The sequence below is a fragment of the Mytilus galloprovincialis genome, chromosome 7 (assembly GCF_965363235.1).
Source record: "Mytilus galloprovincialis chromosome 7, xbMytGall1.hap1.1, whole genome shotgun sequence".
In the NCBI taxonomy this organism is placed as follows: domain Eukaryota; kingdom Metazoa; phylum Mollusca; class Bivalvia; order Mytilida; family Mytilidae; genus Mytilus; species Mytilus galloprovincialis.
The window spans coordinates 90308323-90318131 of NC_134844.1; the positions used below are offsets into that span (position 1 = coordinate 90308323).

At 31.6% G+C, this 9809-nt stretch overlaps 1 protein-coding gene across 1 annotated transcript in view; it reads right to left on the reverse strand.

Annotated features, from left to right (window-relative positions):
* LOC143083958 (uncharacterized) overlaps nucleotides 1-4179 on the reverse strand; it is an 83244-nt gene extending 79065 nt beyond the window's left edge. The window contains exon 1 of the mRNA XM_076260375.1: nucleotides 4013-4179. The gene's annotated coding sequence lies outside the window, so the exon portion shown is untranslated. The remainder of the gene's footprint in view (nucleotides 1-4012) is intronic.
* Nucleotides 4180-9809: the final 5630 nt, after the last annotated feature.

Consider the following 9809-nt stretch of genomic DNA (forward strand, 5'->3'; position numbering starts at 1 on the left):
TTGGCCCCTAATTCCTAAAATGTTGGGATCAAAACTCCCAAAATCAATCCCAACCTTTTGTGGTCATAAACCTTGTGTTAAAATTTCATAGAATTCTATTCACTTTTACTAAAGTTAGAGTGCGAAAACTAAAAGTATTCGGACGACGACGATGACGCAGACGACGACGCCAACGTGATAGCAATATACGACAAAAAATTAAAATTTTTGTGGTCGTATAAAAATCTGAACTTTTTTTTCAAGTGGTCACTGAACCATGAAAATGAGGTCAAGGACAATGGACATGTGACTGACAGAACCTTCGTAACATGAGGCATCTACATGTATATACAAAATATGAAGCATCCAGGTCTTCCACCTTCTAATATATTTAGCTTTTAAGAAGTGAGCTAACACCGCCGCCTCCGCAGCCTGTGCCGCCTCCGCAGCCTCCGCCGCCTCCGGATCACTATCCCTATGTCGAGCTTTCTGCAACAAAAGTTGCAGGCTCGAAAAAAATTAGACAGTTTTTAAACACAATTTATTTAACAAAAAATGTTTGATAAAAATATTAAATATTTCTTCAAAAAGCTGCATGTACATTTGTAATTATATAAATGCTTCCAGTGTTAGTCTAATGATGGCTATTTTTCATAATTTAAACCATTTTTGAACCAAAATATTAAAAGAGTTTTTTCCTGAGGTGTCCCGTGATACTCATGATACTCATTTTTGACTTCATGTGAAACACAGAATGCACATCTGATTATGGCTAGGCCGTAAGGAACATTCAGTGAAAGTTAAGAAGTATTACGCCCAGTAGTTTCAGAGGAGAGGTTTTTTAAATGTTGGCAAACATTGGTGGCCTTTGGCTGTTATCTGCTCTTTGGTCCGGTTGTTGTCTCTTTGACATATTCTCCATTTCCATTCTCAATTTTCATGATTTTATGATGAACGAATAGTGTACAATTGTCTATAAGAGGCATTAACTTCTTGAGGGGTCAATTGACAATTTTGGTCATATAACTTTTTTGTAGATCTTACATTGCTGAACATTTTTATATTTATCTTCAATAATATTCAAGATTAAAGATTATAGCCAAAAACTGCAAAATTTACTTAAAATTACAAATTTAGTGACAGCAACAGTGGCAAATCAGGGGGTGGGGGGATTGGATTTAATTTGAAAACGAGTGCATGGACCTCTATTTTTTAAAACGACATTTTGTTTCATTTTGCAGGGAGATTAAAAGGACCAAATTTTATAAAACTGTAAATAGTGCAATTTTATTAATTTTGATAAATATACATTTGTACAGCAAAAATGACGTTTTTTTCTCAATTCATGACCATTTGATAAATATGAGTTATTTCTGAAGAAAAAAATCCATATATATTTTCTTAGGATACTTATCAAATACAGAAATTACAAATTATTTAACAAAAAACAATTTGTGTTTATCTTTTTAAAAAAAAAAGTTATGACTTTATTTCGAAAGGAAAAATACCGCCACCAATCCGAATTTTAAGCAAATATACAAAATTTTTATTTCATTTTACTAAAAAAGTAGCACATGAAGGTATATTTTTTATTACATATTTGATTTAATCAGGCAGAAAATAGCCTATATATGGAAATTTCATCGAACTGTAAATACGGGATCAAAACTATCGTATGCCCTTAATATGCATGATCGAACCCCTTGATGCAAAACTGTAATTGTACATACATGTACATTGTATATGAATATATGCAAACTTAGGCTTCATGTTTTTTGAACATATGAACTCAAAATAATATAAGAATACTACGTTTTTTTTAACCCCAATTCAATCATGTGATAACTTATAAGAATACTACTTTGCTTTATACTCTAATCATGTGATAAGAATACTACGTTGTTTTACACCCCAATCATGTGATAAGAATACTACGTTGTTTTATATCCCAATCATGTGATAAGAATACTACGTTGTTTTATACCCCAATCATGTGATAAGAATACTACGTTGTTTTATACCCCAATCATGTGATAAGAATACTACGTTGTTTTATACCCCAATCATGTGATAAGAATACTACGTTGTTTACACCCCAATCATGTGATAAGAATACTACGTTGTTTTATACCCAATCATGTGATAAGAATACTACGTTGTTTACACCCCAATCATGTGATAAGAATACTACGTTGTTTTACACCCCAATCATGTGATAAGAATACTACGTTGTTTTACACCTCAATCATGTGATAAGAATACTACGTTGTTTTATACCCCAATCATGTGATAAGAATACTACGTTGTTTTATACCCCAATCATGTGATAAGAATACTACGTTGTTTATACCCCAATCATGTGATAAGAATACTACGTTGTTTTATACCCCAATCATGTGATAAGAATACTACGTTGTTTATACCCCAATCATGTGATAAGAATACTACGTTGTTTTATACCTCAATCATGTGATAAGAATACTTCGTTGTTTTATACCCCAATCATGTGATAAGAATACTACGTTGTTTTATACCCCAATCATGTGATAAGAATACTACGTTGTTTTATACTCCAATCATGTGATAAGAATACTACGTTGTTTATACCCCAATCATGTGATAAGAATACTACGTTGTTTTATACCCCAATCATGTGATAAGAATACTACGTTGTTTTACACCCCAATCATGTGATACGAATACTACGTTGTTTTATACTCCAATCATGTGATAAGAATACTACGTTGTTTTATACCCCAATCATGTGATAAGAATACTTCGTTGTTTTATACCCCAACCATGTGATAAGAATACTATGTTGTTTTATACCCCAATCATGTGATTCGAATACTTCGTTGTTGTATACCCGAATCATGTGATATTGGTCAATGCGGTCAAATAATTTTGTTGTACAAGTCAGCATGAGGTATAAAAACTACTGAAATTTTGTTATGTATCAATATTTTGAATAAAAGGAGGACATGCTGGCACCCTAAATTTATGCGAACAAAAATTTGTTGTTATTGTATTGCAATATTGCTGTCCATTGTATTGTACATTGAATCTAACACAAAAATATGGCTTATTTACTATGCATGTATACATGGTATATAGATTAACAAATTAAAGTGCACATATGGTCAGTTTTGGTCAATGCGGTCAAATCATTTTGTTGTTCAAGTCAACATGAGGTATCAAAACTACTGAAATTGGATAATGAAAAACATCCAGGGGATACACCAAAGAGTGAGGAGAACTTGCTTCTTGCAAGACACTTTCCGGGAAAACAATTAGATATATGTCAGAAAACAACATTTTGTTTCATTTTTTTTTTTTTCATTTTTTTTTTTTTACATGAGGCATTTGCCTCATTTGCCTCATTTTCTGCCTGATTAAATCAAATATGTAATAAAAAATATACCTTCATGTGCTACTTTTTGAGTAAAATCAAGGATTTGTATAGTAACCTTACTATACAAATCCTTGGTAAAATGAGATAAAAATTTTGTATATTTGCTTAAAATTCGGATTTGTGGCGGTATTTTTCCTTTCGAAATAAAGTCATAACTTTTTTTTTTAAAAGATAAACACAAATTGTTTTTTGTTAAATAATTTGTAATTTCTGTATTTAAATCATTTCAATGTAGTACGGCCCTGCATACGTTGATAGTTGTTCTTCCCATGGATAGAAACAATTGTTCAGACAAGCTTTTTATAAAAAAAAATACTACCTTACAAAAATGTGGACAAACATCAGCGCCGCCTGGTGTCTAAAAACTATTCAACAGTTCAATGCACGTTTTGTACTGTCTTTTAACTTTCAAATTTGGTTTCACAAATACTTTTACCTTGAAGAAAATAAAATTACTCAGTTAAATGTTCAATTGAAAATATCTTCTCAGTCATTGTTCATAACATTAATACAAAGAGGAAACCCGGAAATATGTCAAACTGTGTTCAAACTGTAAAATCACCTAAAATGTCATTTCTTCACTCGAGTCAGATATATATAACAGAAATATTAAAAACTTACCCTTTAAAGCCATTGAAATGACGTCTTCTTGGTGAAAAAGAATTGTTTGCAGTCTGTCGATAGCAGTTTAAATTCCGAGAAGAGCAGGAAGTTTTTGTCAAAACGAGACACTGAATAACGGTATTAGGACAAGTCGGACCAAGAAAACTCGGACCAGTTTTAAAGAAACTCGGATTAGGTTGACAGACAAATCGGACCAGTTTGAAACACTGATTGGACCGATTTAAAGGCAATTCTTTTCAAAAACAACTAGGAGCAATGGAAAACACTGATTGGGTCCATTTAAGAACGATTCTGAGTGGTTGATTCAGGGGGAGGGGGTACGCAGTGGCGGATCCAGCCATTTTAAAAAGGGGGAGGGTCCCAATCCAGAGTAAAGGGGGGGGGGGGTTCCAACTATATGCTCCCATTCAAATGCATTGATCGGCCAAAAAAAAGGGGACCCCCCCCCCCCTGGATCCGCCACTGGTACGTCACGGTAGTACGGCCCGGCCTCAGGGCCCGGCCCACCGTTTCATTGTTTCGATTCGTCTTTTAAACAATTAAGTGTGATTTGTCACTTAAACTAATCCGAGTTGTCTTAAAATGATTTTGACAAACTGTCAATGCTTTTGTTTAACACATTCGATATGAAATGCGTCAATGAGCGATTGATAAATATTGAAAGCGATGTCGATGAGTTACAATGGAGATCAATGACTAACAATATCGGAATATCCGGAATAAAACAGGAGCCAAATGAGAATACAGAAAACATTGTAAGAAATTTTATCCGCAAAAATCTGGGAATAGGGGAAAATGTCAATTTCGTTTCTGTACATCGTTTTGCCGGAAAACAAAGACAAAATATTCAAAGAATAATGACTAAATTTGTATCTTTGAAAGATAAACAATTAGTTATGAGGAACTGTCACAAATTAAAGGGGACACATATTTCTGTCAGAGAACAATTTCCGGTAAAAATGGAAAAGAAGAGGAAAAAACTATATCCTATATTAAAGCAGGCAAAGAAAGACCGAAAGAAAGCTATATTGATAAGAGATAAGCTGTTCATAGAAGGGGAATTATACGAACCAAGCGATGACAGTGAACCAATACACACGGATAACAAAGAAACGAAGAACAGAAACACTCAAAATATCGATGCAGATAAAAGTCCATTCATTAATTAAAGGGAAATTCCGCGATTTTTTACTTATCATCTAATTATGTTCATCTTAACATAAAAAACACATTTGCAAAGTTTTAAATTTATATTCCTTCTAATAACGGAGAAAATCAAGTATTTGTAACTTTTTTGGTTGAATTCTCGAGTGGGTCGTGACGTATTAGCCCGATTTATTGAATTCTGGGGAAAAATAAAATCTGTTTAACTCTTATAGCTTATCGACAATATACGTAATTAAAAGCGCACAGCTGACGAATGGTCGAAGTTATTAACCACAATATAAGAATGAACGAAAATGAATATGCATATACCGTGTTGTATTGATTGAATTAAACTCCTATAAAATTATCTCTAGTAAATGTTTTTGAATAAATTTAATTAATTATTGTTGAGATTTTTTTCATAAAATATTTATTGAACATTTTTACTGATATTGAACTGAAAATATTTCAGTTCTATTTACCGTTATTGTTTTGATAATCATTTCAATGCAACTAATGTGTGAGCAGAGTGTGTATATTATTTTGTAAAGGTCACTGTATATTTCTCGGCTTGAGGTCAATTCGTTTACCTTGTAGCTATTTAGCCGCAGGTGTGAGTTCAAGCGTACACAGGTATAAATGTTGTTATTTGGAAAGGATAATCAGAAAGGATTAGAAAGAGTATGCTGTCACGATGTTAATACACTAAGATTTAATACACGATGAGAATAAAGATACAATAATTAAATTGTGTAAATTAATTGAAAATAAAATTCAGATTCGTAATTCCGAAAGTGTATAAAAATAAAAGGAAACAATTTTTGATTACTTTCTTAGCGGCAATTGGCGTAAAGATTCAAATATGAAGCAAAAAATAGTAGTTTTAATCTTTTATAAAAACTAAATGCAATATTACTCAATTTGATATACCATTGTACATCTGTTTGATATCATTGACTTTACCGGAATTTCTTAACTTGTATTCAAATCTGGCTGTGTTTAAATGCTAATAAAACTATTGCAATTTTAAAGTTTTTAATTGACAAAAAAATACAACATACAACATGCATGATTTTTTTTTAGTTTCTTTTTAACATTTTATTCTTACATAATTAAATTCATTTGACAATCATTTACACGAACTTTTTGTGAAAAGAATATCAATTATCTAAGCTAAGGCATTATTTTTTTTGAGGATTTTTGAGGATTTTTTTTTAAATTCTATGATAATATTTGTGCAATGTTGAACATGATAGCCGTCATTAATCCAAATAAGTAATACAGTAGTTGTAATAAAAGTTATATTTTAGTCATGCATAACTGATATTGACGAATTTATAATAGTTCGTCCATACATCGTTGTTCTTGAAACAATCAGTATTAGTATACATGTAAGTTTCCTGACGTATAAGAGCCATTGAGGATGAGCTCCAGAGAAATCAGACTAGTGGTGTTTCGTTCGTTTGTTTGTTGGGAAAGGAGAGGAAATGCAACCGCTTGTACAGATAAACGACAGAATTACCATACAAGCATTTATAGTCAACACAATCAGAAAGAGTTCCCATCGTTAGACGGGGAATATGAAGGCTTCCAAGAATGAACAAGTGACATGTCTAACTCTGAACAGTTAGAAAACAGACTATCGACATCGACCGCTTGTTCTTAATATTTGAAACTGTATGCATATATATACGTATACGTTTATGATATATATAGTGATGAGTTCTTGCGTCTAACAAAAACTAAATTCCTTCATGGTTATATCTTGCCATACGTTTATATTGGTTTGTAAGGTGATTACTCACAATCGTTATTTGAAAATCCTGTTTGTGAGATGTAGATTCATTTCAATACAGAAATTTCGTCTATATATTTCACAAGTGTATAACACGGAGAAGCTCTGAAGGTCCATTACTCCCATTTTGTTTGGGTGTGAACCATCGATGTTTACAGCAATATCACAGAATAAGATGATGGTGGTAGAAAGAACTATGGGCGTCATGTGGCAAATATTACATGCATATCGGACAATGAGTTGTCAATCTGTATGAAAAGATTTCCAATACAACCATATTATTGAGAAGGAATGTTTACATGCTATACTCTCGTACTAGTATTACAGGGTTCTTGTGGCGTTCACCTTAGACACACATCTTTTTAACGATGTTTAAAAAAAAAGACAGAACCAATTTAATGTCATATTTCCCTATTTTTTAAATATAACTAAAAGTCTTTTATCTGACAAGAATACCCCTATTTAGCGAACAAGTAATTTATTCTTTTTTCTGTTATAATTGAATACCAAGAAAGAAAATAAATCCCGAAATTAATTTGAAACTTTGATACTCAAAAGTTTCCCAGCAAAATATTCACATTCCCTGGGGATAATTAGTGTTCGTCCAGTGGCATATATAACAATTGTGATGACGAATTACTTCCTTTGTTCGAGAACAATCTTATTGAAATATAAATCTGTGATTTTACTAGGTCCACAGCTTCAATGAACCAAAGCAAAAGTTATACATCGACCTGTATTTAAATCAAATTGGTTCTCTTCTTCTTCTGGTATACAATAGTCTATCGACATTCGATGATTATATACTGTTGGCATACGTGGACTAGTCTATTTACAACACTTTTACCCCTATTTATTCAAAATATATGTTTTTTTCTTATGTTCAATGTATACATGTATATTTTTTAAATTGCGCTATAGTTCCGTAACTTTCTATCCAGTCGTATTAACGAATCGTCGGCAAGTGCGTACATTTTTTTTAAATCAATATTTCTGGTCTGTTCCAATCTGTCCTTCGCTATTGACAATGACTATATATTACATTTTCCCAAATTCACCCTTGGAAAAAATATTTAAATAGATTTTAATTTCATCAAATCTTATTTTTTGGGTATTATTTATATGTTTATGAATTATATTCTTTACCAGTCAGGGGCGTTACTTAAACAAGTTATTTTTTTTAATTACTTATATAAGTAATTTTTTATTTTAAAAATGATAAAATTACTTAATAGAGTTATTTTAATTTTCAATAGAAACATAGACTAAATGTATTTTTCATGATTTTAAATAACATTTTATATCATAAAATAAAGAATTTATCAGATTTAAAAGGAGTATAGAGATAAAGGGTTACTTTGAAAATAATGGCAGAAATATTACTTGAATAAGTTATTTTAAACATTTTTGTAAAAAATAGCAATTACACTTATCTAAGGCACATATGTAATTGATTTAGGTTACAAATTATAAATAACTTCAGGTCTTAATTAATTCACAAGTATCTGTCTATTTATATCAGTCTACCTTCAAGATTTTAGAGGAAAATGATAATTTAATAGTCCCAAGAGACCAATCTTTGACCCAGAAGCGTCGGTATGAAAGATAAGTGCGTCGGAAAGTTAATTAGTGTTTCTGAAGAATTAGTTTTTATATATCAAGGGAAAAATAACCAGATAACTTTAAAAATTATGTAAAGCTAGTAAAATCTGTATTCTTGGACACCTATAAACATAATATTTAGAAAAATAACTTATATAAGTTATAATTAAATTAGCCTCGTTTTCAACATTACTTGTATAGGTAATTTTAATTGTTACTTGTTTAAGTAATGCCCCTGACTGTTTACACCAGAAATGTTATTTATAAACAAGCGTATGAGTTTAGTAATGACAAGTAAGACAGAGTTGTATATTATTCATCTGATAGTTCAAAATGGAAAGTTGTAAGTTATAAGTTATCAGCCGTGTACACTGATCAATACCTGCAGAAGTGAAACGATGCATGAACTTGCAAGCCCGACAGGATATCGCTTGAATACCTGGACGTGTCACCTCACACCCCTCACAATACCTTTGGAAGTAATACCTTTAGCCATGCTGGTGATCAGATGAGGGAAGATCAAAATATATTTGTTTATTACTTTAAAGAATTATGAACAAATTAGATTTTCGAAAACAATTTTCACGGAACACTTATTTATGATTTCAACTTTGACTTTTCACCTAATTCCAATATCAACAGTTTAAAAACAACAGACCATGGTAATTTAAAAAAAGTAAGAATATTTTTCGTATCAAGTTAGTTAGTCGGATAAAACAACCGTACGATTGACAAGATATCGACACGCAATTACGACTACATCGTTTACTGTAGTTTTGTTTCTTTGTGGTTTATAGACATATCGTTTTTATTAATCGGGAAAGAAGACAAAATGGCGGATCGTAGAGAATTGATACTCTAAATTTAAAATCGATGGTGATCGCTTATCTAGCGGAATAAAACTTTAATATCTATGAATTTGAGCATTTTTATACAGAATGAACATAATATCAATTTTTGATTTTTTTGCGAAGTTTCCCTTTACTGAATTCAACGCAACCTAGTGATTTCTACCCATGGAATCGTCCGATACTACAACAACGGAAAAATCAGAAGCGGAACAGAATTGATTCTGACGAACCTTATTCGTAAAGCCTGGCCAATATTAAATCAATCCGAAGTGCATGAACTCTATTAATAATCTATCTTAAAAATTTAACTCTACGCTAGTACTATCCTGAACTTACTTCACAAAAACTGAAAGCCTCTTTTTCGATAAAAGTGTTGCGTTATTTTTTATTTGTAACATTT